Genomic DNA, 9,054 nt, shown 5'->3' with positions numbered 1-9,054 from the left:
TATAAACAAAAGAACACAAGCCTTGGAGTTTCATATAGCTGAATTAAAAATCCCCTCCCTGCTCCTTGATAACAGGTTGATGTTGAACAAGTCATTCTAGCCTTTGTTTCTCATAACAGGGTGCTCAGGCCACCCAAGTCATTAAGATTTATTAAAGAGTATGATTCTGGCTTGAGTTGTGCCTTTTGAGAAGATCCTTAGCCTGTTCATTTGCATACTTACACTTACTGAGTTTTGCTTCCTGTTTCTTGAATTAACGGTACTGGTATGTGGAGTAATTACCAAAAGTGACTAGTGCATAGAAAGGATTCTCCTAAAACGGTGGTTCTTATAATTGATGCGTTAAAAATTGAATACGAACCATCTTCATAGATTGATGTCTAAAAGGCATGGAGTTAAGTTGTTGGCAGAGTTTTGGGAGATTCCGCAAACTTTATGAGGTACAGCCTTTTTTTTTTCCTTCATTTTTAAATTTTTATTTTTAAAAATAATTTATTCAGATTACATCCTGATTGTTATCCCCTCACTGGTATATTCCCATTACCCCCTCCCTCCCTCTTTCACCCTATTCCGCTCCACTATACCTGTGACAGAAAGGGACCTCCTCCCACACCATGTGCCTATCAGGTCTCATCTAGATAGCCTGCTTCCCCTTCCTCTGAGTGCCACTAGGCATCCCCACCAAGGGGCAGTGGTCAAATAGGGAGCACCAGAGTCCATGTCAGAGGCAGTCCCTGCTCTCTCCACGACCACGGAGAATGTGCTATCCATTGGCTAGATCTGAACAGGGGATCTAAGTTTACTGCATGCATTGTCCTTGGTTGGTATAGCAGTATGTGTAGGTTACAGTTTTTTTTCATGGTTCTTTGCTATTCTCTGATCTCTGTCTATCAATAGATAAGAACCCTTCTGCAGTTCACAGCCTCTCTAGAGTTATAGTCTGTCTCAGCACATGAGGCCCAGTGGCTATGCACCTAATCATCTAAAACACTGAGCCAAACAAACTTGGACAATTTTGTCACTGCTACATGAGAATAACTAACCATAGTGGCATCATTAACACTTCTGGTGTAGCCATTGCTCTTAAATCCCTGTTCTTTGAGTTCCAGGAAACTGGATTTTTACTCTGTTTATTGGAGTATACCCCAAGTCCTGGAAGACTTTAGAACCCTCTTTAAGCCTGTTTCGTCATCTTGTAAAATGAAACCAGAATTCACACTTGGAGGGTTGCTGTGAGGATTAAAGACGAGGATGAATAGCAGTTTTCAGAGGCAAGGCACCATGCTATACCATGCATCTTTTCTCTCATCAAATGTTCACCTTGCTCCTGTTACTGAAAAAGGGTTCAGACAGGTGATGGCCTGTGTTCAAGGACACATACCTAGTAAGTGGCACAGCTTGTACTCAAATCTGGAGGAAATCTGAATCTGAAGCCTATAACCACTTGAGTCCAGACACTTCCTGGGGCATGAAAACTGAATGCTCAGCATCCAGATGTCTTATAAACTATCAAATGCTTCCTGCCATGAGAAATTACCAACAGTGACTGAGTGGTGAGCTTTTTAACTTTCCACCCTGTTGTGTCTACCTCAGCTAGAGGCAGCTATTTTGATATCCTGCCCACTTGGCTAATTCACTATCATCAATCCAATTCCTTCTATCACTCCCCGGTTTTTTTCCCTCCAAGGGCTCAGATGGCCAGATTCAGAGTCTGTTGCTGTAAAGAGTCAGGTGTGACCACTCTTGTTAAGAAGCCAGAACACGAGCTAATTATGGTAATTAAAGCTTCCTATTTACATAGCACCTCTGGGGCAGAAGGAGCATGCTGCTCTTTTCAGGACTAGGGCTGGGTAGGATAAGCTGTCCAGCTCCTAGCACTGCTGTGCTGTTTTTCCCCCTGGTGATCTGAAACAGGGTTGGAAGGAGCATATGTTCTTGCTACACTGGATTAGCTGAGATGCAAGGAGGGAGAAGGCATCTACTTTAGGTTTAGCGGAGCAGATGCCAGCCTCCAAAACACCTAGAATATGGGCTTCATGTAGAGCCTACCAAACTCACTGCTTAGAAATACTCACTCCCAAGCTATTTAGTTGCCTTTGAGGAATGAACTTCTTGCTTTCAAGTGATGTCCAGTAGTGTTATGTATCTGATGTCTAAAATCTCCAGGTGAGATAGTGGCTATGTCTCCTTTCTACAGATATGGAAATTAGGGCTTGGAGAAACTAAATGGTTAATCAGAATTATACAGATAAAGATGATGTAGGTTGATTATTTCTTCACCAAATCTATATGAAATTAAAAAGCAAGCAAAGAAGAGCAGCCCACCACACCACACTGCATCTTTAGTAGTTTACCACATACCCAGTATTTCTATCAGTATTTGTTGTTATAATCTTAAACTTGGATGGATATTTCCTTTATTTTTCAGATTAAGCACACACGGAAGCATGTGCACATAACATGTATACACACACACACACACACACACACACACACACACACACATCATCATCATCATCATCATCATCATCATCCTCACTCCAGAGGGTTTTTGACAGAAATAGAAAATCTCAGACAATGCTTCCAAGTCTGGATTTATTTTCATCATAACTTGTTTCTTCTTTAAGTTTAGTTTTTCATTTAATTAGTACGGTATTTAAAAAAAATCAATAAGTGGTTAGTGATGCCTTAAATAGATATTGAGTGAAAACAAATATGGAGTTATTTGTCACTGAAGTGATACCTTGGTTCCCCATTCCACTTAGAGTAACAATGACTGTAATCCAACAGGTTGATGTTTTTGTATGTGGAACTTCATTTTCTCATTCTGACTATAGACACTAGACCATGATAATATCTAGATCACCATGGCAGTGATTTTTACTTTTGTATGAGTAGATCACTATTTGTTGGCTTAAGCCTCTTTGTATATACACAGCTAGCAGATACATAGCCGGATTTAGATACCCACCATCTTTGCATTTATATGTATCTTAAACCAGTGTGAAAGGTGATATAGATTTTCACTCAATTGATTACTAAGCAGTTATTGTGCGCTAGACATTGTGTAACTAGGTGAGAGCCAGTTAAAGAGGAATATTACAATAAATAAAGAATCAAACATGTAGATAAACCCAGATAGAAATAAAGGTTAAACTGATTTTTTAAAAAATGGATAGATTACAATGAGGGTATTATGCATGGCCTTGAGAGAACATTTCTAAAGAAAGGATATCTAAACTGAGCCTTGAAGTATAAGAAGGATCAGCCTCAGCAAGAATGTAAGTCACTGTTGCATCTCTAGGGAAGGAAAGATGTGGATGGGTCAAGTAATTAAAATGAAAGCAGGGTTTCTGGACCTAAGTAAGAGAAAGGCTGACTGAGTAAGATGTAAAAAGGTAGAAAATATGCAAAGAAAACACAAGGCTTTACAGGGTATTGTAAGAATTAAGATTCTTTAAAATATAAAGCATATTTCAAAAATATCACTATTGTTTTTGGGATACATACAAATGTTTTTGTGTTTAATATTTTGCATTAGAAGAAGAACTAGACTTTGGAATCAGCAAGATCAAGGTTAGATGCTGCCACAGCTTCTTGTTTTCTGTGTACACAACCTTGTTGATTACCTCATCTTGTCTGGCCTTCAGTTGTATCAGTTGAACAAGTTATGCTGTAAGAATGACACTAGGCCTCTCAGACTTTCATTGGCTTAGTACGTTTTCCACATTGCATAAAATTAACTGCAGTCTTGCCATGGTGCTCTAGCACAGGATCCCCACAGACCAGCTTTCATCCTATAACATATGCTTTAACTTCTACTCCCAGTTACTGGTGGTGTTGCTTTGAGTGGCTGTGGAACCATTAGGAGGTGGAAGCTCACTAGAGGAGGTAGGTTATTAGAGGAGTGCCTCACGGATTCATGGTTTGACCCTCCCTCTGTTCCACTGTTTGCTCCCTGTTCCACCAAGATGTGAGGGGGAACAGTCCCAAATGCACACTCCCATTACCCTGTAGCTATCTGCTGTCATGCCTTTCCGTTGCTTACTTCAGATGGTCAACTCTAGATGCCACCTACTCCTATAACTGGATGCTCGCTTATTTATATATTCCCTACAGACAATTTCACACTATAGTGGAATGACTGAGAACACAACACAGGCCATTTGACTTCCAAAGCCCAAAATGGTTATTATCTTAATCTTTGCAGAAAAGATTTGTTAACCATTTCTCTTTCTGATGGTTTGGTCAATTCACTGGGTAAGATGCTTGATGTCCAAGTTTGAGGACTGCATGTCAAGTCCCCCATGTTGATGTAAGTACTAGGCAAGAGTGGCTGTGTGCTTCCTCTAACCTGTCAGTTCAAGAGCTGGAGAAGGGATTTCTGGAGCAAAGTAGCTAAATCTGTAAACTCTGTCTTCTAGGGAGAGACCCTGCATGAATATACTAAGTGTTGAATGATTGAGGTAGACAGACACCCAATATCAAAATGTGACTCTCACACTCACACATTTGCATGCACATCTATAACCACACACAATTGAACAACCATACATGTGTGACTGTGTGTGCATGAGTGTACACCACCACTCATACCCACAAATCATGCTCCGCCTGTCACAGTCTCAACTGTCTTATCACCTAAAGACAATCTAACTTGTACCTGCAATTCACATCTTTGTCCCAATTCTCCCAACATTCACTTTACTTTATGTCAACTCCCTCCCACACACACATCTAAAAAAATTAAGAGAGAGAGAGAAAGAGAGAGAGAGAGAGAGAGAGAAAGAGAGAGAGAACGAGAAAGCAATCAGTATAGGTACTTGTACTTATCTTCTTCTTTTCATTTACTTTCTCTTTCTAGTAGTTCTGGCAATGATTCAAAGAAGACGTCTGAGCAGTGAAAGCCAAACTGCAAACTGCCTGCAGGACAGAATCTCTGTTTTCTCAAGAGGGTGGCTGCACATAGCTGCTACTCTCTCTCTCTCTCTCTCTTCGTTATCCATGTCACCAGCTTCACAGTGCAATTAGGGTGCCACTTTTCTTCTTTTTATCTCTTGACATAAGCACTGTCTGATGGGGAATGGATCAGCAACCATGGAACTTTTTTTTTTTTTTTTTTTTTTTAAATAAAACCATGTTGGAGGGGAGAAAATGGCTGTAAATCCTGCCCAAAAAAATACTTTATAGAGTCCACCTGTCCACAATGGATAAATCAATTGCTCTAAATTAAATTCTCTAAACCTGAAAGACCTGGGTCTGGTACTAGATTTATTTAGACTCTAGGAAAACAGTAATTTTCTAAGTCAACATCCTGACCCCACTTGAGTCAGCTACTGATCATGATAAAGCCTTTTCTTACCACTTGCCACTCTCTTTGAAGGATTGAGAAACACATCCTGAGAAAAGGACCCAAGTTCAAGGGACAGAAACTAATCAAGATGTGTCAGCCAAGACAGTAGGAGCATTGCATCACAGATGTCTGTTTCCAGGTTCTGAGGTTGCTGGCCCTGAGCTGGACTGGATGCTACAAATGCTATTAAAACCTTTGCTCATCAGAGCCAATTGCTCCTTAATTAAGGCCATTTTCTCCATATTCTCTCTGGGATTAAGGCCATGACTATTTGTCCTATGGATCTTCTGTGTCCTGGTGTTCATCCTCCCCTATAAACTCCCCCATAGTCCACCATGTGGACGTCTTTTGCAGATTTGAGACACAATATCAGAGGGCAAATCTGAACGGTAGGCATCTGCGTATACCGTATTTCTCAGACCATAAGATGCACTTTTACCCCCACAAAAGTGTGGAGGGGGGATTTGGGTGTACCTTATAATCTGATTGCTGTCCATCAGGTATCAAGAATGAGGTCACTTACTGATGTCTTCAGTGTGCAGGGTTCAGTGTGTCCACAGGAACAGGAAGACCATGGGCATGGGCATGGGTGGTATTGCCCAAATCTCTTCTCATACAGAGCTTGGCCTCCACCCCCCGCCCCCACTATTGCACTGATCTTAGCTGAATGCTGATCTTAGCCTGCCAGGTAAGCAGGTGTGTGGCAGCTTGCTGTAGGGAGCAGGGTATGAGGTGTGCAGTAAAATGTGTAGCAATAAAGAAGCTCCTGGACTCCAGTGGGGTTACATTGCTATGCAGAAATTGTTACAGGGCATATGGGCTAAGAGAGAATTGGTCATTCTGCATATGTGAAAAGGCAGATGATTGAAAAAGTGTGGTCCAAACATCCTGGAGGGCTTCTGAAAAAAAATCTTCTTTATTAGTGCTTGACAAGTTCAGAGCTCATATTAGCAAAACAACAACAACAACAACAAACCAGATTTAAAGAGGTGAAGACTCATCTAGCTGTAATTCCTGGGGGTCTTATCAGCCAGTTGCAACTTTTCAATGTTTCAATCAACAAACCATTTAAAGTCTTTCTGAGAGAAGACTAGAACAAGTGGATGGCTCCTGGGAATCATGATCTGACTCCAATAGGATGAATAAAGAGGCCCACTATCACTCAGGTTTGTGAATGGGTTAAAACATCATGGCAGTCAGTGAAGGAGGAAACATGTGTCATTAGTAATGCTTTAGATGGAACTGAAAACAATATCATATATGATAGTTAAAAAAGTGATACAAGTGATTGCCAACAACTGAGATTCCTAAATTCTGACACTAGCAATGATGATTTTTTGGGCTTTCCAGAAAACTAGAAAAGTGATTGAGTCTTTAAGTCTTTCCTCCTATTGAGTTAACACTGCTTAATATTACCTTATTTAGTTATAGCTTATTATACTACTCCCAATTTGATTCAGAATGCTTTTTTCTTGTTTTACTGCTGTAAAAACTGGGTGTGTCTTATGGTCTGAAAAATACATTAAATATTTTTGCCTCCTAGTCTCTCCTATATAACCCAAATCTACTTCCAAAAATACATCACTACTGGTATAGATTTATTGTCTACCCATCTATTTTTTTTAATGAATAATGGTGTTTTCAAGATCATGTGGCTTGATTGTATTCCCTTTGGGGAGATGAAGTTGAAGCTCCTAACATTGAAGTCACACAGAGGAACTTGTTGTGGCGCCTTTTGTGCCCCCATGTTTTTTGAGGTAAGCTTAAATGTCACTACTCTCCAAGGACCAGAACACTTTTATCTTAGGGATGATGGTGAGTGAATGGCTTTCATAATGATTAGAAATCATAACACTGCCAGGAAGTGCTAAGATTATAAAGAGATGTAACGAGCACAGGAAGTATGCTTCCAGAAGCAGTGCGTAGGAATAGGACCATAGGCTACGGACCTGACATTTGGGTTCCTGGGAGTATCAGTGAGCTTGGAGAAGGTTTAATGAATTTAAAATACTTTCACTTCCGATCATCTCAGTCTCTTATTCTTTGGTTAATTTTTTTGTGGAATGTGATGTGTTTTCTTTGAAGTGACTCATGTGATGGAGTCTTACCTTTGTATCATTTAGCATACAGATCGAGAGAATAGTGAGGCTGTCTATAGAATGAGCTTCACATACAACCTTTCTTCTTCATTCTTGTTCCCTCATCTCCTCAGGCCCAAGCCAGCTTTCATGGAATTTTTTTGTTTCATTCCATACATAGGCTATGAAATCTACATGCAATTAAAATGTATATTCACACAAGGATATGGTATAGACAGACTGACAATCTCTTTAGAATTTTTATTGTAAATAAACATGTAACTTCATAGAAATGCCATTTGGCTTATTCATCCTTTACCTAGACCCCATGGAGAACTTTCATTTGTTCTCTGCAATTTAAAATTACACTGAAAATTGAGATCCTTGGACTGAGTCAGACATTTTATTTGCAATGAGAAAACAAAACCTTCTCCTCTTTGAGGACTTGTTTGGGAACTAGATGATTTTCTAACAAAATAGACCTTGTGATCAAGAAGATTTACATTTGATTTGTGTCTTGTTTCCCTTCTGTACAACTTTGGTCTCAATTCAACTCTTTCAGAGAGTTTCTGATATAATAAAATAGCTTTTAAAAAGGATTGTGTGAATTTTGAGGGGGTTTTTCTTATAAAGTAACTAGACATGACTCAATAACTTTTCTCACAAGGTAGAAGCCAAACTAAACATGAGTTCTACAGTATCCTTTAACTCTCACTAGACTGATTCACTAGTATCCATATTTCTACATTGTTTCAAATTCTAACTACTATGCTCACCTTTGGTTCTTATTGAACATAACAAGTGGTGATGTTCATTTGACCATGTCCCCTGGAGGGGGAGACCTGGTGGCACTCAGAGGAAGGACAGCAAGTAGCCAAGAAGAGACTTGATACCCTATGAGAATATACAGGGGGACGTAATCCCCCTCAGGAACAGTCATAGGGGAGGGGAATAATGGGAAAATTGGGGGGGGGGGAAGAATGGGAGGATACAAAGGATGGGATAAACATTGAGATGTAACAAGAATAAATTAATAATAAAAAAAATAAATTCAAAAAAAAGTGGTGATGTTTATTTTTTTATTTAGTGTATAAACTTAATCCCTTCATCCATATAAGAATGGTGTTCTGGTTATTTTCCCTCTTTCTTTCCTTAAATGAGTGCTGAAATTCTAACTCCTTGGTGAAATGTCCTCTTTTTTCCCTTCTTTGCCATTTCCCACAATTTTTGCCACCTCAAGTAGTTTCAAGTTTATCTGTTTTCATATTAGGTTACTTTATTGTAGTTTTCTGTTAATTTTACCCATTTGGAGTCGAATTTAGAAGTTTGAGTACAGCTTTTGGTGTGGGGAGATGGTACCTATGATGATGCACAAGCGACTGCACTAATGGTATTTATCCTGTTGCTCTTTCACTCTTCAAAGAAGAAATTTGAAAATCTGAAATTATGACTACATTTATTTCAACAAGAGGGGGAAATCCTAGGATAAAAAAAAAAAAAAAAAAAAGGATGACACAACTGTGGAGAATGTCCTGTCCATTGGGTAGATCAGAGTAGGGATTCGATGTTTACTACTTGTATTGTCCTTGGTTAATGCAAAAGTTTGAGCAGAGCCCCCCCCAC

This window comes from Acomys russatus, chromosome 2 (assembly GCF_903995435.1).
Source record: "Acomys russatus chromosome 2, mAcoRus1.1, whole genome shotgun sequence".
Taxonomy (NCBI): domain Eukaryota; kingdom Metazoa; phylum Chordata; class Mammalia; order Rodentia; family Muridae; genus Acomys; species Acomys russatus.
This window is presented reverse-complemented; position numbering follows the sequence as displayed.